Raw genomic sequence first — 24,406 nt, 5'->3', positions numbered from 1 at the left:
ATTTTTATAAATTTTATGTGTAATCTTCTCACAATGAAGAAGCTCAGGGGCATATCCAAATTCTTGAGGCCCCACAGGCCAGACCATTATCAAGATCATAATGACCCCTTCATTTGCCCAGACCCAACAGACTGGCTGAGAATCACTCATCAGCATAAATGGCTCTCCTTCTGCAGGACTGACATAGAGGTGGACTGGGCTGGGGGTGGACTGCAAAAGCCAGGTACTGGAGACAGGCATTAGGAAGCAGATAAGAAGTTTAGAGAGACCAAGTTTTTCCCAGGAAGGAAAGAACTGGGTTTAAGATATGAAAGAAATAAGGAGGAAACATCTGTCTTCAGGCCCTGGAAGCTGCTCTTTGGAATCAACTTAATAAACCCTGTGCTGCTGAGGGCTTCCTGCTGAAAACTTCAACTGCTTCAGAGAAAACAGTACCTACAAATGCCCTCAGCTAGAACAAACCAGCACTGAGGAAAAGCCCTTCACACTGGCAGTGTCCTGCTGGGCTTGGCAAGAGGTCAAAATGAAGCAACTCCATGTCTTCATCAGTCCTTGCACTCTAGGACCTATCTCACAAATGTGCCCATTGCCCAGACAATCCCTTAAATAGGGTGGAAGGGTGTGGAGGCGGGGCAGCCAACTCATTCACAAAGGCAGGGCTCCCAGGGTACTCACCACACCAATGAGGGAAGAGGCAGGACTCACCTGCAGGGCTCTGAGGACCACAACCCAGACAATCTGTCTCTAGAAGTTTATGATCTAACAGGAAAGACACTCAAGTCCCCCAAGAAAGGGAGGTGGGAGAAGGTAATAAACACATCAGCAAACTCCTGAAGACATTCATAAAAGGGGAAAAAAACAAATTACTTCTACTGAGAAAAATACATCACAGAAAACTACAAAAACTTAACCTCCAAAGCATATGTGAGGACAGAGGCTGGGAGGAAGCAGTGAACACAGGAAATTAGGTTATTTCCCCCGTACAAAAATTAACCCCACACCTGATCTGGGAAAAGAACAAAGAGACAATTGGGATTTTTAAGTTCAAACTCAGTAAGGCCTCAAGGTAGTTTTAGTATCTCTTCCAACAAAAGAATTCTAGCAATCATCTTTTATTACCCAACTCTCATTAAAATAATTGCAGAGTCTACAAGAACACCTTTTTGAGCTCAAGGTAAATACAATACAAATAGTTCAAAACTTTTTTTCAAAATGTCTCATTTCAATTAATTTGAGGCAATTTTTATGACTTTATTACAGGCACCTAAATCCTGGAAACACTTATCCCAGCAGAAGTGATTCTAAAACACTTTCTAATCACCCATAAGACAGTGTTGAACTTAAAGATGTACTCATAAAAGTGAAAAGAATGATTTCAAGTTCTCAAAATGCTATTCTTTTTCACCAATATTCCCTACTGACCTAAAGCCTAAACCAGCGCCACCTCATATGTCAATTTATGTGTTGATCATAGAAAAATTCTGCTATGTCCAAAGGGTCAGAGGATAGAGGGGAAGAGATAAGGGAAGTAAATCAGTTAATGACTGAGATTCAAACCAACAAAAAACTACTCCACATTCCTGAATGTATGTCGAAACCTTGACTCAAATCCCAGGCGGACAGACTACCAGGTACCAGTATGTCCTGCTTACAACCCCAACCAATCCGGAAGCAATGAGTACCTCTCCTAATGGACTGTCCTCCACCCCAAAATGTTCCCTGATTTGCATTACTCCACCCCTCTTATCTACAGCCAGGGTAGGCTCAATGCAAGCAATTTATGTTCCCTTCCCTGAATTCTCATTATAAAAATGTTCTTGGCTTCCGGGTCCAGTAGACACCTCCAACCACTACTAGCCTGGCTTTTGGTAGCTGTGGAAACTCATCCCAGGGTGGGTCCTTTTCTGGCTAGAATCTGTAATGGCTCAATAAACTCTGTTATTTCAGAGATCCTTTGACCTCAAGAATTTTGGTTTAACAGTGTCTTTTACTCTAACTTTGAAATACACATTCTAAGGTACTTCACATCCACGTCTCAAATAGTTAGCTTGTCCAGTAAAGTGAACTTCGCAGGTTTACAATATTCACATGTAAACTGCTGTACCTGGTCTAACTGAGTCTGGAGCACCTGCCAGGTATACAGGATACAATGATGCAGGCCTCACAGCTTCATCTCAGTAGGACAGGACACAGGATGGCCATCCAGGGCACGAAGCACTGAGTTGCGGACCTGGTGTACTGCCAGGTACTAAAGAGGTGCAAGGGATCTGGTGGAGATTATCACAAAGACATGGGGTAGAGATACATTTAAACTCAAAATCCAAGTACTTACACTTTGGTTAAAAAACAAAAACAATGCACAAAGGAAAGGGACTGCAGGAGTAAAAGGTTATCAACTTAAAACTTTGGTTTAAAGCCTCATGAGACTGTGTAAGAGATGGGTATAGAGTTCCCTGTACGGTGCCTGAAATGCAGCAGGGACTCAATAAAAAACCAAGGGGCCAGTAGGGGCTAAACTTATGGGTTTATCTTATAAAATCAAGGTCACAAGTCTATTAACATTTGGAAGAACCAGATCAGCAGCCGTTTCACAGAGTGGCTCCAAAAATTCAATTACATCAACTAATATTAATGAGCTGCCTGAATAAACAGATACTTGCATGTACATACATAAATAGAGACCACTGTGTCTACACCACAGTGTCTGGGTTTGCATACATTTTTGCAGAAAAAGAAAAATTAATAGGAAAAAATAATAAGAACAATGCCAAGTCTTCCTGGTCAACAGCTAAATTCACATCATAATACTGCAAAGGAGGAAACATTCTGGAAATATTTGTCAGGCAAAGGCATACAAAGGATATCACCTCTATAGACTCCAGTGGCAGTATGAACTCATTACTGTGATCTAACTAGGTAATAATTTAATGATGTGAAGGCAAGTCATTGGCTTGCTGAAAGTAACAAACTTACCCAAAAGCATGAAAGAAAAACTGCGATGAGAAAACAACATTTTTTTAAAATTAAAATTTTGTTTTTCTTCTTTCTTCCAGGCAACTAATACCTTTCAAATCTACCCCTTCCCCCGATCACCAGCTCTGTCATTGACTTAGCTGAGTTCCTCAATTCTGGCCTTCAGTATTCTCTTACTGGGGTTTCCTACACCCAAGCCAACTAGAAACAACGCTGTCAGAATACACTGGCATTGCTTTCATTGCCATGACTCTTCCTCCATTCTCCACTGTGGCCAGATTTAATTTCTGGCTCTTAGGGACTCCTGCAACAAAATTTGTTAGAACTGAAAGCAAGGTTGCATCAGTTCTGTCCCCCCAAAGCTACAGTTCTAAGGAGCACTCTGATGTTATGTGGAAAGTATTTGTTTTGCTTAGGCACAGCAAGAAGTGTTAGCAGCACGTCTGAGGCGTTCCTAAGCAGCCTGGACTGGACTGCAGGGATCCTAAGGTGGCCCAGAGCCTCCCTTCCCCCACACCCACAGTTTACTATATACCTATTCAAATATGAATTGCAAATTCCAGACACAGACCAAAAATGTAGAACTCCTTCCTCTAGCTTTCCAAATAGGAAAGAAAGAAGTTTAATAATGACAGAGCCAAATCCATGTATGTTTTCTAAAAAAGAAAATCAGTTACTTGAGGGGGAAAAAAAATCAGAGGATTGCAATTCAGACTATCAAAAAAGAAGTCCTCTTAGAGAATGAGCAGGCTCCTGGCTTAGTGTGACTGACAGTTTTCTCCAAGAGGAGCAAGTGTGGTGAATGTAGGACCATAGGATGGCCTCTCCTTCTGCAAGAGGAGAATCCTTCTCTTGCAGGGGGTTCTCACTTCCATTCCCTCCCTTACCCCAGTGTCCTCGTCCCCATGCTAGGGAAGGGGCTTTAACATAAGGTAATGGAAGCTCAAGATGCCAGCTCTGTTCTGTACATTATTTGGTTGCTGCTTTTTAAGTTGTTGTTGTTGTTGTTTAAGCTAAAATGGCTTCAAAGTGGCCACCTAGAAATGATTAAGTCAAAAGCATTATATACAACTCTGCCTGTAGGTCCCCTTCCTTGCCCTTCTCTGCTTCCTTTCTGGAGTTACCCTAAAACACCAAGAGGTTTCCCTGGTTCTCCAGCACTCTCTGGCAGAGCCTGGCTGGGACTTAAAAGCAGGGGATGGTTGGTAAACAAAGATGCTTGAAGTCACACTACTGCTAGGGCAAGACTGAATGCCAATACACAGCAAGTGCTATGAATACAAAGGGTGTCAAAGAACTCCAGCATAGGTCCTTCATGTAGCAAGTACAGCTCCAAAATGAATCCAAATTCGGAGCAGTCAAATTATCCACTTGAAGGTTTTTTAAGTCATATGAATATGACTGCAAAGTAACTACAAGAAAACTAATGTGTAGAAATAACACATTTAGAGTGTATACATATTTGAGAGAAAGAAGCATTTGAGTGTAGAAGTAGACAGCGACTTTTATTACTACACGTCTTATAGGGCCAAAGACCCTGGCCATAAAGACAACCAAACTTTGAGAAACTACCTAACCATTTAAACCAAGACTAAGAATTTTAGAATAAAGAAAAGCCTGAACAAGCAACTACTCTACTAGCTTAGGAGACAGAGACATTAGATGAGTAGCCTAACCCCAGTGGCTCTTTGGAGAGGGACCCGGGGTCCTGGAAGCTATGCATAGAACCTGTCCATGTATTCATTACAGGATGTAAGCTCAATGCAAGCTTACGTCTTCAATAAGAAAGCTGCCTTTTGGTATATCCAGACCCATTTCTGGTTACCCAGGAAGGTGCCCTCAGACAGAAGCCTACCGTAAGAAGCTTCATTTCCCACCCTGTGTATAAAGATTACAAAGCAAGCAGAGCCCTGCCAGAACCAGCTGGCCATCTTTCCCAGCTCATCTCCCTGGAACTTCCTGCCTGTCACCTACTCTGGGAGTCCCTGGCCTGTACCCTTGATCTATTACAGTTTTAGTATGCAGTGTTATAACTATTTTTTTTTTGTTAGTTTCTGTTCTCTGAGCAAAGTAATTACAATGTTCCATCCAAGAGTCTTGCATGGTGCCTGACACATGCACAGAATAAATTGCTTAAATGAATCCTAACATTGTCCTTTCTCCTATCCATGAAAAAAAAATCCATCGAATTAATATATGACATTTTTCTTTTTCTTTTTTTTTTTTTTGCAGTGCTGGGGATCGAACCCAGGGCCTTGTGCTTGCAAGGCAAGTACTCTACCAACTGAGCTATCTCTCCAGCCCCAATATATGACATTTTCAAAGTCCATGTTTATTTACCAATTTTGGTTATTTTATAAATAACCAAATAAAGGAGAAATTCAAGGAAATATTATTTAAGTCTACATATGTAGGTGCACATTCCTATGTTTAGAAAGAAAGAGCTCTACAGGTTTAAAATACTCAAAAGAAGAAAGTTTATAAAAACTGTCTTGATTTTAAGCTCTCCAGCTAAATTCTTTATTTAGGTATATTTTTTAGGATCCGGCAATTCTCCCTAATGCTAGTTTACATAAATTCTATTTGAAGACAGGGGCCAAAAGTCACATAAAACCCACATTTTAAAAGTGGCCAAAGTAGTTATATTTGTACTAGTGACATTCTAGGACCTTGTCAATTCTTGAACAAGTGGGCAAAGACCATTAAGAGTCATCTTCAGAGCTGGCTGCTGACAGTATCTTATTGCTACCCTTCCTACAGTTCCCAGCTGATATGCCCTCTTATCTCCAAAAACAATGCAGTCACTTCTCCAGGTTCCCCTTGAGCGAATGATCACTTTTATTCTAATTTTCTCCATGAGTTCTGTAGCTGATATTTTTCAAGTACCTATAATTTGCTAGGAACCATGTCCAGTATGAGAGGGGACATGCAGATGAAAACGAGGCTCAGGTTCAAGGGTATCTCTCCATCAGGTCCTCTCAAGAGTTGCCCATCACAGTCCCTTTCCACCTCCCCCCAGCAAAAGAAGGATGTTCTGTTGAAGAAGGATTCGAGTTTCAGTGCTCCACATGTTTTGAAGAGATGTTTTTGCACCAAGAAAATTAATGGGACTTGCAGAGTGGAGTACTCAAAATTTTTGGATAGAGAATCAATTTTCAAAGACTTCAACACATTAAATCTTTATAAACTGAATCCCTGAGATGCTAGAAAAGCTGCAATGACAATCCTCTACTCTTTACCCCTGAGTCCTTCTGCCACTGAGATCTGATATGCTGCTGAATCTAATCAATTTAGTGTTATGTCCCAGCATGTACCAGAGGACCCTCTCTAGAGTTTTCTATATGCCAATAGAAGGCTTAGTAATAAGGGAGAAAATCTGCAGAGATTTGGGGGAAAAACACGTTATCCCTGGGGGTTTCAGAACTGAATACTTATTAAAGAAAGACTTCCCTTCAATTTTCATGAAAAGTCAACAAGGGAATTTAACTCCTACAATGACACTGCCAATGTTCTAACCTGTTGCTTAATAATAAAAAAGAAGCACACAGTTGCTCTCTTTAATTATGCATACTTCAAATATCTACTGATTGAGAAAACAATCTCTACGATAGCTCCCCAGGCCCAAAGAGGGGCAACCGCCATTATGCTTAAGTAGCTGCTAGATTACCACCATCAACCAGTTGCAGTCTAGAGAACCCTGTATTTGTTATATGCCTTATGACCCACATCCCTACAGACATAAGAGGTCATTGATTTCAAAAAAGCCTTCTTTGCAGCTTCCAAAACTGTCATAAAATGATCGCAGCTTGGCAGTCATTACTCTTTGTGTTTTAGACCCGAGCCAGGCATGGTGGTGCACACCTGTAGACCCAGGTACTTAGGAGGGTTGGAGCAGAAGGATCACTTAAGCTCAGGAGTTTGAGGCCAGCCTGGCTAATATAAGCTGCATCTCAAAAATAAATAAATAAAATTAAGGGTCTTTCATTAGCAACAGAGTATGTGTCCTATGGGCCCTTACCACAGAATATAACTTCCAATGATCTGCAGACTCCTTTTAATCCAAGCCCAATTATGAGGGGAAAAAATTAGAAAAGCCTCAGAATTAGAAGGTACCAGAAGGAAACACTACAATTTTCTGATCCTTGTATTCTTCAATCAAGTCAAGCCATCAATAAGCCAGGTGCTTGTGCCAATGAGTGTCATCCTTCGATGTATCCTGGAATTAGCTGGTCCTCATGCCTGTCCCCCTTCCCACAACCCTGAGCTTCTGAGGGAATTCTTCAGTGGTTCTAATGAGCAGTAAAGGTTGACATCCATAGACCTGAACTTCTTATAGACTTGCTTTTTCCTAAACTGTACTTTGGTATTATATCCTCTGATTCACTTGGTGATGTAAGAAGCTGATATATAAAATGCAGTATTTTCTGCAGGGAAGTTTTGGGAGATGTTGCTCATGAAGACACCATTCATATTCTAAGTCCCATAAGAGAGCTCTCTTTCAAACTTGGCAAGGAAAGCTATGCTTCTCTTGAGCAAACAGTGCACTTTGATCTCATATGCAAAAATAACTTTGTAACTGATCATATTTCCCTTTTTGCTTTGACTACCAGGAAATGAAAAGTTCAAGTTCAATAATAAGAGAGGAAGGACATCACAGTATTAACTTTTGCTTGGGTATCATTTATTTTTTAGGGTCCCCTTAGTCTGACTTTTCAAAGCTAGTCATTCTTATTGTATCAACTGGAAAAGGGTTAAGCTGCCTCCAGCTGATTATAAATGTGAGGGGATAGAATAATTAGTCAAGACAAATAATGCAACTGATATGACTACAATCCATGCACACAGAGCTCTTCTTTGGGGAGGAAGGGGAGATGGTGGAGGATGGATGGATTTCCCTTGCAATATGGAAGCCCACTTATAAGTACAGCAAAGACAATTTCCCAGAAAATTTCCATTGATTTACTTACAAGTGTAACATTCAAAACTATTAACAAATCTAGGAAAATCTTCAGTGTGCAAACAGACATGCACAGGATTACCAGAATAAAAAGATTATAGTTTAAAAATGATAGCACTGAGTCAAGGGCAGCATCCAAAGTCCATTTCCCGGACTCGTTTATGGAAACAGGAAATCTTCATACAGGGCTTTTAGATGATAACTACTCAAATTATCTGCATGGTTCTAATTCTATGCTTTAACCCCTCGCCCACTGACCAACTACATAAAACCTCTCCACCTCTCCTGCAAATATCCAATATTCTTCACATTTATTTATTCATGTTTATTTGTTTGTCTGTTTTGAGACAGGGTCTCACTATGTTGCTCAGGCAAGTCTCAAAGGCCTGGCCTCAAGTGATCTTCCTTCCTCAGTCCCTGAGTGCTGGGTTTATACGCATATTTCACCATGCCCAGCTTTTTTTCTGCCTTACTGGGAGAAGGGGCGGGGGGGGGGGGTGGAAACACTGTAATATTTTCTAAAAATTTTTACTTCTAACTACATCCATATTTGGAAAAGAAAATTTAATTTAAGTTGGCCTTAAACACAACTCTTAAACTCCTGAATGTAGAGGAAATTGACTTTTATTCACCACCCACCTGGGAAGAGCTGGATCCAAAAAAATTAACATTGAACTGGCTTAAGTTTCAAAGTTGGTTAAAATTATTTTGCCAAAATCCCCAATAGATGAATATGTGATCAATACAGAAGAGATGAGTATCTAGTTTTCTAAAAATCCCAATAGACATATTGGTTCCAAGAAAATCAATAATTGGTTCCAAGAAAATCTGGACCAAAGACAGATCTACTGCAAAAACTATCAAGCATTTAAATACAAATAATCACTTGATTTTAAGTAGTTCCATAAACAATAGCAACTAAATATGACACTATTAAAAAGTTTTTGCTAATAATAAAGCAAGAAGTTAGTAGTATCTGTGCTAAGCAGTGATGAGAAAAGGAATAACAGTGGAAATGTGAGAAATGGGTGAACAGGTTTTACTTCTGTAGGAATGCATTCAAATGAGATTAAAATGGAAATATGGAAATACACGAATTACTTATTGTAAGAAAAAAAGATCTGAAATAATTTAAGAGGACTATCTTTTTAAATTATACTGCTGAACTCATGTTTAAGTTCATGCATAAGCTTACTTTACACAGCACCCATGAGCTGAATTATCCAACAGTAACCACACTACTGAAATTAGGAGACAGGAGATGGTGTAATACACCTACCAAATTCCACTCCGGTTCCTCCTTCCTGGGCACAAGGAAAGACCACACTTCCCAGCTCCCTTCAAAGCTAGGCCGGGTTCATGTGACTGCAATGGCCTGTGAAGAAGCCCTGACCAAGCTCTCTCTTCACCTTCCACCATGACCTTGAAAAATATGTACCCAGATGATAACACAAGATAAAAGCAACATGGATATCTGAGTTGCCATATGGAGGAGAGCCTGAGGAAAGTTGTGTGACTCCCTCAGAGTCACATTAGCAAGAAACAACCTTTGCCATGGTAAACCTTGGTCATTACTTAAGCACAGCACTACCTTATTCTAATACATTTACTACATACACTTGCTAGATCATAGACACTTAGACTCTAATCCTGAATTTCATTTATGACAGGTGAAAATTTTATTAGCAGTCACCAAAGAATAGCTGAACACTAAAATATTTCCTGAGTACCTACCATGTACCTAACAGTAGACCTATAAAGGGAGGTGTAGGTACACCAGAACATGCCCAAGATGAGTCCCTGGATTATAGGCATAAACTAGAATTTTATTCACATTTCTTTATTCATCATTTTTTTAAAATGTTTTATTTCCTGTTCTTATTTTTTTTGTAATGTAAACACTACAGTAGAATAGTGCTACCTGAAGTCAACTGCAGATAAGCAAACACATTGGGTAGATTTTAAGACCACTGATCTTAGAGCAACAAGTATAATGCTTCATCCTTGCTTAAAGATGCGTACTCTCATGGAAATCCAATACTTACACAGGAAACAATAAAACATATGAGATAATATTTAATAAAGTACCATGGGACATGACATAATCCATGGGATGGACAAAATGTGAGAAGTCCACAAAGTGGCCTTGGTGCAACTTGAGAGATGAGTAGGGTTTGGGCACCTGGGGAAGTGGAGAGTGAGTATTAACAGAAGACTAGACCAGGATGCCTGGAAAGGAAGAGGGAAGAAAGAAAGAGCAGGCAAGAAGAGCCCAAGGCAAGTAAAACAACTGAAAACTAGCTACAAACTTCGCAAACTCAACTTCTCTATTTTCACAGCTAGAATTTTTACTTAGGACTGATTTTAATTTCAAACATTCTATTTCAGATCAATGCCATCTATAAGGAAAGCTAAAGTCCTTAGACACAGAGCACAACGAAGATTTTCAAGTGTTAAAATTCACTTATGCTTCCTAAACTATGCCTGCAAAACCATCTCATTCACCATCACACGTGACACCATTAGAGTTAAAGTCATGCTATGAAAAGGAAGCAAATGTTCAAAAGCATTATATACCATTTCTATTTGTTTTAGGAACAATGCCCATACACATTTCCACACTTCCTCCTTCCTCATACGTGGCTTCCAGATAATAAGCAATCAGAGCCATGACTCAGCCACATCATGTAACCATATTTAGCCACACGTGTGCATTTTATAATTTATATCTTTAACATCTTTTACTGAAGTAACACTTTTGTTAATATATTTCTGTAACCTTAGACAACTCTTCCATTTTGAATGTCTGTTTCTATCCAAAGTGCTTAGATGAACAAATTATATATAAGCCTCTGCTATTAATAATAGCCAAGTCAATTATAAATACATATAGAAGCAGCAGCAATATTTGGTGGCTAATGTGAGGTGGGGTGTATGAGTATGAGAATATGTCTTTTGAAAGCATAGAAACTAGCATAGCAATTCCTAAGGAAATATTCAAGAGTCCTTCCTTGTCAACCCAAGTTTTATAAAAGTATGGAAGATGGAAGTGGGAATGGACCTCCAATCTTAAGCCTCATGAACTTCCCAAAGGTAGAAAACTCATCGAGCAAACCATCCAAATCTTCCCTGCCTCCAGGGTCTTCCAACTTTTTGCTGTTGAGGTAGACTGAAAGAGCAAAAATAGCAGAAAAGATAAACAAACTAATTTACTACTTTAGTGCTAAACTTCTGTGAAATTAGGCTAAGCCATCTATAAGGCTTAGGATATTCCTATGGTAATGGAGGATATTCTAGTCAGATCTCCAGCTGACCATTCATGCATTTAGATGTTAAATCCTATTATCCAAAGGGGAGGGCTCCACATGGAAAGGAATAGACATACCATATATACGCTGATAAAGGTTGAAATTGGTGTACTTTGTATGAAATGTTGCCCCTCCTGAATAACATTATGATTCATCACTAATAGCAACTGGAGGTTTTGTTATAAAACATAAATGAATTAACATCTGTTATTACTTAAAAGTTATTCCAACATTCAATCATTCATCACTCGTTCATTAAGACATTGCATTTACACACATGCACATTTAGGTATATTTGACAAGTCTGAAAATTTTTTCCAGTTGGTGAATGAAATGCAAGATGGTAATTTTTCCAGACATACAAGCTTGTAATTTTAAGTAATACCCTTATCCAAACTCCTCTCCCATTACTTTGGAATAACCTTCCTAATCCTTCAATCCTCCTGATGACTCAAGCAGACTGGTATTTGAAAGTTTTAATGAAATTAGAAATTACTTCTACATGTAGTTATCTTCTCAACTTAAGTACTTTTTCCCTTTTCTAACACCTTGGTTCATTGTGCCATAGCCAAAATGGGTCTTTTCATGTATATTTCATATAGCTAGTTATTACACATAATGACCACCTGTTTCAGAAACTCCTTCTTTAAGATTCAAAGCAGGTGGCACCTTCAGAATCTCTGAATCCCCCAATTTTTCTGTGCTTCCAACTTATTTCTTGCTTTTGCAAGCACAGTCTTCTGTGTCACCAGGTTCCCCATCTGTGGCTTCGACAGAACTGCAGATTGAAAATAATAGAAAATAAAACTGTACCGAACATACACACACTAATTTTCTTACCATTATTCCCTAAATGATAGTGTCACAATAATTTACATGGCATTTGTATTGCATTAGGTAGTATAAATAAGAGATGATTCCAAGTAAATGGGAGGACTGTGCGGGTTATATGCAAATGATATATCCGTTAATATTAGGAGCATAGATGGGTTCTGATATCCTGAGAGGGTCCTAGAACCCATCCCCCATGGATAGATCCAGGGATGACTGTATGCTGTTATATTAAAATGACAGGCTTATGTAGCCATACCTCAACCCCACAACGAGACCGAAAGCTCCTTAAAGACAGAGGCCATGTCTTCTACACCACTTTTAATTGACAGCAGCCCCCAAATTCATTCATTCGTGCAGCCAGAAGTCTTTATGGAGTGGCTGCACCATGCCAGGCATGCTGTAGAGGCATGGACTTGTGAAACAAACAAAACCCCTGTCCTCATGGAGACGACACTCTAGGCAGGCAGCAGACAGAAACAAATGACCACACAGTGCAGTGTCAGGCCATGACAAAGACTGCAGAAAAGCAAACTAGGGGTAATGAGTGACGGGGCAGAGACTGCTGCCTTAGGTAGTATTTTCCGGTTTCTCTGACAACTGAGACATCTCTTGGCTGAGGCAAGAAAGCACTACAGCCCTAGGTAGGGGAGGAGGGACACCGGGAGCACACAGAGTTTCCCAACAGCAGCACGAGGCCAGTGTGGCTGGAGCAAGGTGCTGGGAAGAAAGAAATGCAGATGGAGAGGAGGCCACAGCCCAGACCAAGTGGAGCCGGCAGGCCTCACAGAAGCCACTGCAGGTTTTTGAGCAGCAAAGGAAAGCAATCTGACAGGCACCTTTGAAAAAGATGGCTCTAGCCAGCTCTACCAACACCGCTGAAGAAAAGATAATCGGGAGGTGAGAGGGACAAGGAGGAGCCATCAGGAGAGCTGAAGCAGAGAGGCCAGATAGGAGGCAATAGTGGATGTGGCCCAATGACACTGTGGCAGTGGAGGTAGCAATGGAAGGTCAGACGGAGATTGCACCCGATGCTGGAATGGGTGTGGGTTAGGAGAAAGGGAAGAAAAGGTTTATAGGGTGTGTAACCAAAGGGTGGTGCTGCCACTCCCCAGGCCAGAAAAAGACAGGGAGTGGGGCAACCCTGGGAGTCCGGCCTGAAGCATGCTGAAGTATGTGAATCATGTCCTCTGATATCCAGGGAGATGTCGAAGAGTTGAGTGTGGCTGAGTCTCCTGCAGCTCCAGCTGGAGATGGAAACCTGGGAGGGATGACCACATAGAGGGCATTCAAAGCTCACAAGGCTCATGGAAGTGGTACCTACAGAGCAGAAAAGGGAAAGAACCACAGCCAGGCCCTGGGATGTGTCAACTCAAGTGTAAGAGGTGCCCCCAGCGAGGCTGAAGAGGGAGCAGCCCTTAGGGTGGGAAAACAGACCCGTGTGGAGGCCACAATGCCAAGGGGCTGGACATGGTGTCAAACATCACTGATAACTAAAGGAAGAGGAGGATTCAAAATTGACCAGTAGGCAACATGGACAATCTTGAAAAAAACTGTTTTAATAAAGTGGGAAGATGACTGTTTGATGACAGTGACTTTACTAAAGAAAAGGAGTTCAAGTGGGGAAAATAAGTGCACCCAACTTTATCAGAGTTCTTTAATAAAGGTAAACAGACAGATGGGGTGACAGCTGGGAGAACGGAATCAGGAGAAATAATGTGATGTGTATGCTGGTGGTGAAAGAGGGAGAGAAAAGTCGGTAACCCAGTGGAGATGGGAGAGGAGGCCTTGAGGACCGAAGGCGGAGTGGGTGGGGTCCCCGCACACCTGCATGAGCTGCCTGAGATGGAGCTGGACGGCCGAGTCTTCACAACACTCAAATGTTGACTGACTTGCTGAACAACCTCCAGAAATGTTTGGGAAAGGGTGGCCCACTCATGTGGATTTCTAAGATGCTACATAGACAGTGCAATGTGACCCTGGCTTCCAGGAAGCTAACATTCAGGTATTTAAGAACAGCTTTCTAAGACTGCTCATGAACCACGTGTGCACATGTATGGTCCCTGTTTCAGGTTCCCAGCACAGAGCTCCTAACACCTTTGGAATTTCCTGAGTAATAGGAGTGTCTTTACTATTCATGAAAAGGCCCGTTTCACCCATACCTGAGGTTAGTCTAACAAGGTGACTCACAGGGAGGCCCCTAGGTAGCTTCAGGATGGGGGTGTTCACCAGAAAGCCCTGTGACTAGAGGGTGAGCACATTCACCTCCCGGAGGGGAGTCCTGGTGGATGAGCATACACTGATGTGCTGGGAGGTGGCACACCCAGAGGGCGTGCAAGCTCTGCACCCACCCCACCCCCAAACTTGGCCTGCACCTCTGTTCCATATGCTGTTCCTGCCTCGTGTCCTTAGGTGTTAAGTAAGGTGTTCTCCTGAGTCCTGTGACTTGTTCTAGCCAATTCACAAAACTGAAGGGAGCACGGGGCCATGGAAACCCCTGAATTTATGGTTGTCTGGACAGAACTGTGAGTAGCGAGGGCACTCCATCTGCAGCCAGCACAGGAAGTGGCAGGGAGCCTCTGACCTGTGAAGCCTCTGCGGAGTTAGCATCACAGGTGATGAACAGTTAGACATCCAGTTAGAGCCGGAGAATTTGTTGGTGTCAAGAAAAACCACACTTTTGGTGTCAGAGATGATATTAGAAAACACACATCTATGGTTAGATGGCAAAATAAAACCCAATCAATAAATGGGCTAAGGAACTGGGCAGACACTCCAAAGAAGAGATACATGTGATCTACAAATATATGAAAAAGTGTTCATCATCCCTAGTAATTAGAGAAATGCAAATTAAAACCACCCTAAGATTTCATCTAACTCCAATTAGAATGGCGATTATCAAGAACACAAACAATAAAAAGTGTTGGCGTGGATGTGGGGAAAAAGGCACACTCATACACTCCTGGTGGAGTTGCAAATTAGTGCAGCCACTCTGGAAAGCAGTAAGGAGATTGCTCAGAAAACTTGGAATGAACACCCCATTTGACACAACTATCCCACTCCTCGGTTTATACCCAAAGGACTTAAAATCAGCTTACTACAGTGATACGGCCACATCAATGTTTATAGCAGCTCAATTCACAATAGCTAGATTGTGGAACCAACCAAGATGCCCTTCAATTGATGAATGGATAAAGAAACTGTGATATATATATATATAATATATATATAAACACTATGGAATATTACTCAGTCATAAAGAAGAATAAAATCATGGCATTTGCTGGTAAATGGATGAAGCTGGAAAATATCATGCTAAGTGAAGTAGTCCAAGCCCAAAAAAGCAAAGGTCGAATGTTTTCTGTGATAAGTGGATGATGATACATAACGAGGTGGGGTAGCAGGTGTGGAGAAGAGAAGGAGGGAGGAACTTTGGATGGTGTAGAGGAAAATGGGGTGGGAGCAGGTGGGGGAAGGAAAGAGAGTAGAATGAAACAATATTACCCTACGTATACTATGATTGCATGAATGGTGTGAATCTACATTGTATACAACCATAGAAATGAAAAGTTGTACCCTATTTGTGTTCAATGACTCAAAGTGCAGTCCTTAAAAAAAAAAAAAAAAAAAAATTTAATTAAAAAAAGAAAAAGAGTAAGGGAAGTCCACAGGAATTGATGACAGGAGTTAATGTCTTGATGATGAAATTTAAGTTTAAGGAATAAGAAAATAGGACTAAAAAACCTGCTTCCCTAAAAGTAGACACAAGCATAACAGATAACTCTAAATACAGAAAATGGGATGGGAGCTGTACACGGTGGGTCTGATTTGCTTCCCAAGCCATAAATACCTTAAGAGGAAGTTCAGATCAAAGCAACACAGTCCATGAGCCAGAGACAGCCGAGCATGAGTTAATAATTACCTTAAAAATAAAACAACTACACAGTGAACTCATACACCAAAGAGGGAATCAGATTTTGCCTGAAAGTCTGTAGAAGCATATGTGGACATCTGTAAACAGCCAGTGAGTGAGCACTCACAGTAGGTCCGACCCTGGGAAGGTGAGCCTGCGGTCTTCCCCAGTCCAAGCAAACCACCCTTACCACAGCAGGAAATGGAGCAGGGAGGTGCGGGCAAGAAGTACCCTACTCCAAGTCCATGCCGCAGCCCTCCAGGGGCCCACGGCTGCCTTACAAGGCTATCTCCAAGCTACTCCAACATTTCAGGAGCCGCTCGGCATCCTGATCATGGGACTCCCTATCCCAGCCAGGAGTCTTGACTGGCCTCTGATCCTCCTCCCACCCCATCGCTCCTCACCTCTTCCCGTCAGCCACTCTGCTGCAGAACCCATAGGGATTTCCTCTGAAACATCTTCCACCCCAGATAAGCTTTCTATCCTTGTACCGTCTAGTCATGAGTCCCTCTTGCCCTGTGTCCTCGAAACAGTCCAAATCCCAAAGCTGGCCTATGGTTCCTTCTGCCTGCTCAGTACAAACCCTGAGCACATGAGCTCTTCCTGCCCAGGCTGGCCTTCCTCTTCCACCTCGTCTCCCCTCCCTAGCATGTACTCCCACCTGGGGAACCGCACGAATTTAGATCCCTGGCAGACCAGGCCTCCCTGCACCTTCACATCTGCTGTACCCTCCGCCTAGAACATTTTCTCCCAGCTCATCACAGGGCTCCCTGCTTTATCCCCCAAGGAAGACCCTGAACTATTACTGTCTCAATCAGGCATTGCCTGGCTACCCTAATTAAATACTTAAGCAGGCAGCCCTCAGGTCCGTGCCCTGCTGCCTCTCCATAAGCACGTTACCACCTCAAATATCATTTGTTCCATTTACTTCTCTTGCACCTTGTGTCTCTCTGTGCTATAATGTAAGCCAATGAGGGCCAGATTTGCACTCATTTTATCCAGTAGCTGTGCTAGTATCTGGCATACAGTAGGTACTCAAGTAATATATGTTGAATTCTGAGTCAACACTCTTGCCTCTGACTGGGAAATTCTTTCCTGGGCCTAAAATCCTATTCTTTATCCATGCAGTAAATTCATCCTTCAAGGATTGTCCTTCAATCCACTGTCCTGTTTCCTAATACCTTCTCCACAGGGGGCCATACCATTTACTGTCCACTCTCACTCTGTGGGAGCAAGGAGGTTCCACTAGCAATCACACTGGCACAATGGGAAGAACCAGAACATGTCCCTGCCTTCTTTTTTTTTTTGGCATTTCTCTCCCTTCTGGAGTTATGTATGTGTTGGTCTGTTTCCTGCACCAGGTTGTGCATCCATAAAGACAAATTCATCTTCATATCCTCAGTACCTCACACTTATTGTGGATGCTTAAACATGTTTAACAAAATGAATGAACAATTACTGCCCGTTGGGGACTTCAGATCCCAGAGACAGGTTGGAGTTGGGAGGAAGCAGACCCTGGACCATGGGGGAAGATCAAACCTCCCTCCTGGACTGGCACATGGGGGCCTGTTTCCCGTGACAGCCCCAGGTCCCACCTCAGTTCCCCGGCCTGCTGAGTAAGGGCCCCATACTCACTTTGCAAGGCTCTGTTTATCACCCTACATTTTGCTACGCCCTGTCCAAACTCCCACATGGCTCCCTCTGCCCTACCACATGGTCCTACTGCCACACAGAGCAGGGCAATGGTTCTTATTTCAACACTGAGGCAGGGGGTGGGGGGCAGCATCCCTCCCCGTGCTCCTAAGCACACCCTGTCTACTCCAGGGCTCCCTGAACTCCAACTATACTTCTATTTTTCAGGGATAAAGGATTAGTCTAATCCTTTCAGGGCTGCAGCCTCGATGCCACTCCTTTGATTGAAATGGATCTTTTCCAGAATATTATAGGATTTCTCAGGGTCTGTCAAAGACCCAGAGTAACATTCTGGCAGGAAATGGCCTATTTTGCTCAAACCCAAACTTTGCCCTTTAAGATCATATCACTGCAATTATCATGTATGCTGGCACAAACATGAGCTGTGCTTACAAACAGCCTTTTCAAAATAAATTCTCTCAAGTCTGGGATATGCATCTGGTGAGAATGGATAAAATTTCTCATTAGGGGCCTAGAAATTAAAATGCTGAGACTTCTTAGACATACCAGAAACACAAGGAACACGTATGCTTTATCACGGCAATTTTCATGATAAAAACATTAGGCTGGCTTCAGACCAACCTTCCTACTTTAGTTGAAGAAGCTTCATAATCTGAAAAGTGAAATCAGCAGAGGTCTCCTTCTGCCAAGAGAATATATTCTAAAAGAAACTACAATGAAATAACCCCAGGGAAACAATATTCTCCCAGGGATAAAAGTTTGGGAATCAAAAGCAGTAAATTCAATTCAGGAGCATTTACAGAAGCTGAGCATGTGCTAGGCCCAGGTATATTTTCCATCACAGACCATGAGTCAGGAAGCTTTCAAGTGAGCAGTTGAACTTCACCACCACACGGCTACTGCACTGCTGAAAAAAAACTCAGCAGTCCAGAAGTTTTTGAATCCATAGTGTTCCAGAATCAAACGAATATTCCCAAAGACAAAACACCTGCCTCTGCTTATTTGGACCCATGATGATTGTAAATGGGAAAAAAAAAAAAAAAAAAACACTGTTGCTGTTTCCAAGATGGTGTCATTATGCAATGTTAATTTTAGGTGTCTGAGCTGAAGAGTAACTCAGGGTTCTGATTCCCTCCTGCATAAGTTACTTACAGGTTTGTCAGAGATAAGAGATGAAAGCTTGGCAGACCACAGCCCACCCTCTACTGACTTGGAGTACTTCAGAGACTAAGCTCCAGAGGCATTTTATAAGAACACCCCTGAAAACCACTTTTCCTTTCACTGAAGTCTCCCCTCCCCTGCTCCTTCCTTTTTCCCTGAAGGTGTAAACAATCTTCACCTCTAATACTTCCATCAGAGTATTTTCTCCCTAATGAAGATGAGAATTTTGCTTGTTCAGTGCTGTATCCCAAGGTCCAAAGGGGTTCCTGGCATGTGGTAACTTCTCAGTAAATATTTGCTCAGTAAACGAATGACTTCTCCAAAGCAGTAAGTAGAAAGCATACTAGAAAGGAAAACATAAAACACTTTCCTGAACATGGTGTTTCAGGAGGCACTAGATCAATTAAACACTCAACTATTTCAAAAGTAAAATGAGAAATAATACAACCGCCTCAGCAACATCACATCAACACACACACACACACACACACACCCCTTTGAGAAAGCACTTTCACACCAGCTATTCAAGCAACCTCTATGAAAATGCATAATCCAGTTGTCACAAGAGTTCTTAAAGAAACAGTCTTATTCACAGAATTTCAACTATGCTGGAGAGAAAAATATTGATGATATTGATTATATAACAGGGACAATGCCTGGGTCTTCCACCCTTGATCCTTAACCTAAGCTTTTCTGGATACCCAACCACAGCACTTATACATTTTCAGATATAATCAGAATTGTTCTTTACGACACTCATCTGGTTCACCTCGAATGTCAGCAAAATGATAATACTACTATCAGGGGCTCAACACACAAGCATTCTAGTCATTTCACTCTATAGGCAATGGCATGTGGTCCTGTAAAATCAGTGCGGCACAGATTTAAAGGTCCAAGTTTCCAGAGACAGATCCCTCATGTCTGAACAACTAACATTACCAACATCCAAAATCCTCCCACTAATTATTTTCCCATTTTTATGTAAGAGTAATCAAAATTTTTTTCAAAGACTTAAGTCATTTTTCAAAGTGTTCAAGATTTATTGGTGGGGTTTTTCCATTTACAAAAATGGAAAGCACTGCTTGCTTCAAACAGTGCTTGAAAACCCTAATACAACATGACTGCCACATGATAGCCTAATTTAAGGACAGACTGAAGCTCTCTCCTGCACTGTGACTGCCAGGTAGGGTTGGCAGCAGGTGACACGATATATTCTTCCTTCTAGTAGCAAATTCCTTCAACTAGCACATATACAACATGAACAAACTGAAATTGCAAAAAATACTTGACAAGCACCATAAAAATAATATTTTAGCTCATTTTTTAATGAAAATTCATTATATTATCTGAATTTTTTAAAAAACTCCTTAACAGCCTAATAATGGTTTCACTGAACTGCCTAATGGTTTTACTGAACCATCAAATATGAGATAATATGGGTCACATGAAATGAAAAATTATTTAAAATCCCCTTTGTTACATAGTTATTGAGCTCTTAAAAGAAAAGAACTGGCCTGGAGCTATAGCAATCGAAGTTCTGAATGAACCCAGTTACTGAGTTGTATGAAATGTATAAAGTCCCTCCTGAGATAGATTTTTTTTTTTTAATCCTGATCTTTAAAGAGTTTAAAAATCACACTGGAAAGACACTCCTTACCTAATTAGAAACAAACTGTAGAGTCTGCCACATTGAGATCATGCTCAAAGGTGCAGGTCTACCTACAAAGGGGACAGGAATCCAGAGAAAGAAGGAAGTCCCACAAGGAGCTGGATATCTGAGGGACCAAAAATCCCAGAAATGACAACAGAGAAGTGTTTGTGAAAGAAATTTAGGTAAGAAATCACTCTCTCTTTATATCACTCATTTGGACATTTCCACTATCTGAAAGTCATGCAAATATCTTTTAATTGTCTGAAACTTGAAGAAAGATAAGTTTGGGATACCTTCAAATATATGAATTATAAGGAAACTATATGCTTTTACAGACTAGCAGTGAACAACATCTCAAATTAAATTCCAAACAAAATCTGGAATAAAAAAAATGTTTTCAAAGTCTGAGCATCTGTTTAAGTTTTTCAAATTAAAATCAAATTCTTGAAAGTGTGTCAAAAGTCTTTGTCACCTTATCCCCTTATATCAAAAAACTCCTGAGAATGCCAGGCTGGGTGTCAGTAGGAAACCAAGCTAGCACTGGCCCTGTTTCCCATTCTAATATACTATCAGTGATGGACATTCACAAAGAATAACGCAGGAAGATACATTAACAGAAGGAAGCAGTGTCCCACCATAGAGGAGTAAATGGTGAAAAAGAGCTTGTGAGAATACTGGAATATTATTGAGATAATATTATTATTGAGGTAACATGAGACTATCCCACGTAACTTATTATTATAACAATTGATATAATTATTACTGTTAATAGAGATGGCTATTCCTTACTTCAGGGTTATGGTTATGGCAGACTTCATGACAAGCACTTCACACATACCAGATAATTTCATAATCTAAGTATCAATGAGATATTTATCCCTCCTCAAAATCCTATGAGTTAATAATCACCTTCCCTTTGAACAGAGTGAATCACTTAACTTCTCTAAATTAAAACCTCTAAAATTTGCTGAAGATTATAAAACTTGTAAGTGGGGAGAGCTGACACTCCAGTCCTGTTCCACATAGTCTTACTGACCTCTTTCCAAATTTCAGTACTGCCCATACCCTGCCAGCAAATGCCGACTCTGCAGGCAAAGCTGACAGCAGTCAGATAATCCCTGCAGCAAAGGCTACCCTCTGACAGATCTGCCTCCCCAGGGCAAAGGTGAGCGGAGGTTCTTCCCTGCACAGCTCTAAAGCCATCTGAGTTCTGAAGGAAGAGCAGGAGCTGCTTTGGAGCAGAAGGAGGGAAAAGCCTTCCAGGCAGGAGACCAAGAATGCAGAGATGCTGTGGTCAGAGGGCACATGTGGGCTGAGGACCGGAAGAGTCAAGGAAGATAGGGACCAGTATGACACGAAATTTAGAGGCATTAGGTGCAATTCTACCTGGCTTACCATGTAGAGTGTTCTACAGGCCATGGTACAAAGAGTTTACCTTTATCCTCAGCACAATGAGAATTCATATTATTTTATTGCTAGTGGTGACAGTTTTCTTTGGAGGGTGCACCAGGGTAGCCCTGCCATTTTGCCTCTTACAGGAATCTTTTGGGGCTGGAATAAAAATGAGTTCCAAAGCATGAACTACTAAGTTCTAGAATAGACTTCTATCACACATCTACACATCCACGAATTGGAGATGTGAGTTGCAAATGAAGTAGTTTGTGGATTAGACCCTGTGAGTAAACTGAGGTATGGTCAATTTTCTTGGAGGGCCTAGGACGCAGAAGCACAGGCAACCCAAGCATAGGGGAATGGAGTACACAGCATGAGGCCCTGCCATGAAAATCACAGAACCCACTTCCAGATGAGAGGAATGAGATTCACATCCCTGCTCCACTCCCACCAGCTGTGTAGCTTTAGATAAATTACTAGGTCTTTCTGTGACATTTTCTCCACTTGTAATAGCATCTACCCCCAAGTATTATTTTCACAATGAAACAATATATACATGTAAAGTATTTAGGGTAGTAGTCTTACACAGCAAATACTCAATAAATGCTGCAATTACTATTATTATTTAATAATATTATAAAAGATTATAATATACAATAAGCAGTTAAGAAAGGAAAAAACTATAAATATACATCTGAGACAACATGCAACATGTTCTCAAAATTGAACTGCATACAAATAACCCAGAAAGCTTTCGAAAAATGTAGGTTCCTCACCTGTCAGAGTTAAGGCCAAGGAAACCAGAGTTTCCATGAGTCCCTGGGGAATTCTGATACAAGCACCATACTTGTACATACTTTGTTAGTACAAGCACCATACTTTGAGAAGCATGCTTCAAGACATAAAATTTAAAATAAATATTTCATTGCAAGAGTCTAACGATAGGGATGATTTTTATAACACCAATTTCAAATTTTATTTTTTGAAGGTGCAATGAGATTTGCAAAACCTACTTCTATTTATTTATTTATTTGGTACCAGGGATTGAACTCCGGGGCACTTGACCACTGAGCCACATCCCCAGCCCTATTTTGTATTTTATTTAGAGACAGGGTCTCACTGAGTTGCTTAGAACCTAACTGTTACTGAGGCTGGCTTTGAACTGGAGACCCTTCTGCCTCAGCCTCCTGAGCCGCTGGGATTACAAACATGTGCCACTGCACGGGGTGCAAAATCTACTTCTAGAAGAAAGCTGAATAATCAGAATCCATTTGATTGGTAAAATATATGGTACTCCGTTTTTAATAACCATTTTTATAGATTATTTAAATCTTTACTTCCAAACAGCCCAAAAATGTCTCTGAGTGATATATTTTCAAGACAAACTAAAAGCAACATCTAGACATATATATATATATTATATATATATAGGATATATATATATAGAATGTCATATAGGATATATTTATGACAATAAACAACTAGACATCTATATATAAATATATATTCCTTAATTATGAGATCTTATTTTTAAATCAAAAGTAACAGCCAATTTTAATCTCACAGGAAATGGAAGACTCTTTCTGCTACGAAACAACTACAACTTTCTGCAGGTTTTCATATTCATCCAGGGTTTCTCAGTCTCAACACTACTGATACTGTGAACAGACAATTCTGTATTGTAGGGGCTGCTATGTGCCCTGCAGGATGTTCACCAGCATCCCTGACCTCCACCCATGAGCAGCACCCTTCTATCCCTAGTGTGACAACCAAAAATGTCTCCAGACCTTGTCAAGTAGCTCCAGGGCCAAAATCAGCCCTGCTTGAAAAACTACTGCTTTCACTATAAAGACTCTGAAGGGTGGTACCTTAACCCTCTTCAAATGCCATTCCCAGGTTCCCAAGGACCAATCACTCCTCGACCCAGTTGAGACAACATTCCCAACATTTCCTCTTCAACATGTACATACGCATGCATTCATACATATTTCATGGTAACATGGGGTTGTTTTCAACATACTATCTGTTTTCAGGGAGAAAAAGACGATGCCATTGCTAAAGGTAATAATGGTGGTACTAATAACACCCTTGAATACACTTGATCCTTCTCAAGATATTTTGGCATACACTGGTCCCAGCCCAGTATTCAGAAGCAGTTCCCAAATATTTTAAATCCACATTGAACAGTTTATCAGAGAAAAGTATTAAACATTGTCTACCAACACACCTCTGTAAGTCACGTGCACCACTTGAAGCAACTGACGATAGTAAGAACATGAATTCTTTCTAACACCGGCAGAGGAGGGGACAGGAAATGTTTCTGCCCAAACAACAGGAGAGAAGACTGAAGCTCTCCACTCATTCCACAACTTGGCCCAACTTAGCATCTTGCTCTTTCCTGTTCTTTCCACTCAACAGTGGACAGGAGAATGCAAACAGTGAACAGATTACTCTTGGAAATCAGTAAGTGCACATAACTTATTGTTTGTGATAATTTCTGAAGATTAACCTTCTAACTCTGAGACATTTTTATTTGGGGAATCAAAAGTTCTAGGACCTAATAATTC

General features: G+C 41.0%; 1 protein-coding gene across 4 annotated transcripts in view; it reads right to left on the bottom strand.

Annotated features, from left to right (window-relative positions):
- MYO1B (myosin IB) overlaps positions 1-24,406 on the bottom strand; it is a 170,673-nt gene that overhangs the window by 94,871 nt on the left and 51,396 nt on the right. The gene's annotated exons all lie outside the window — the stretch shown is intronic.

This window comes from Sciurus vulgaris, assembly GCF_902686455.1.
Source record: "Sciurus vulgaris genome assembly, chromosome: 3".
NCBI classification, from domain to species: Eukaryota; Metazoa; Chordata; class Mammalia; order Rodentia; family Sciuridae; genus Sciurus; species Sciurus vulgaris.
This window is presented reverse-complemented; position numbering and strand designations above follow the sequence as displayed.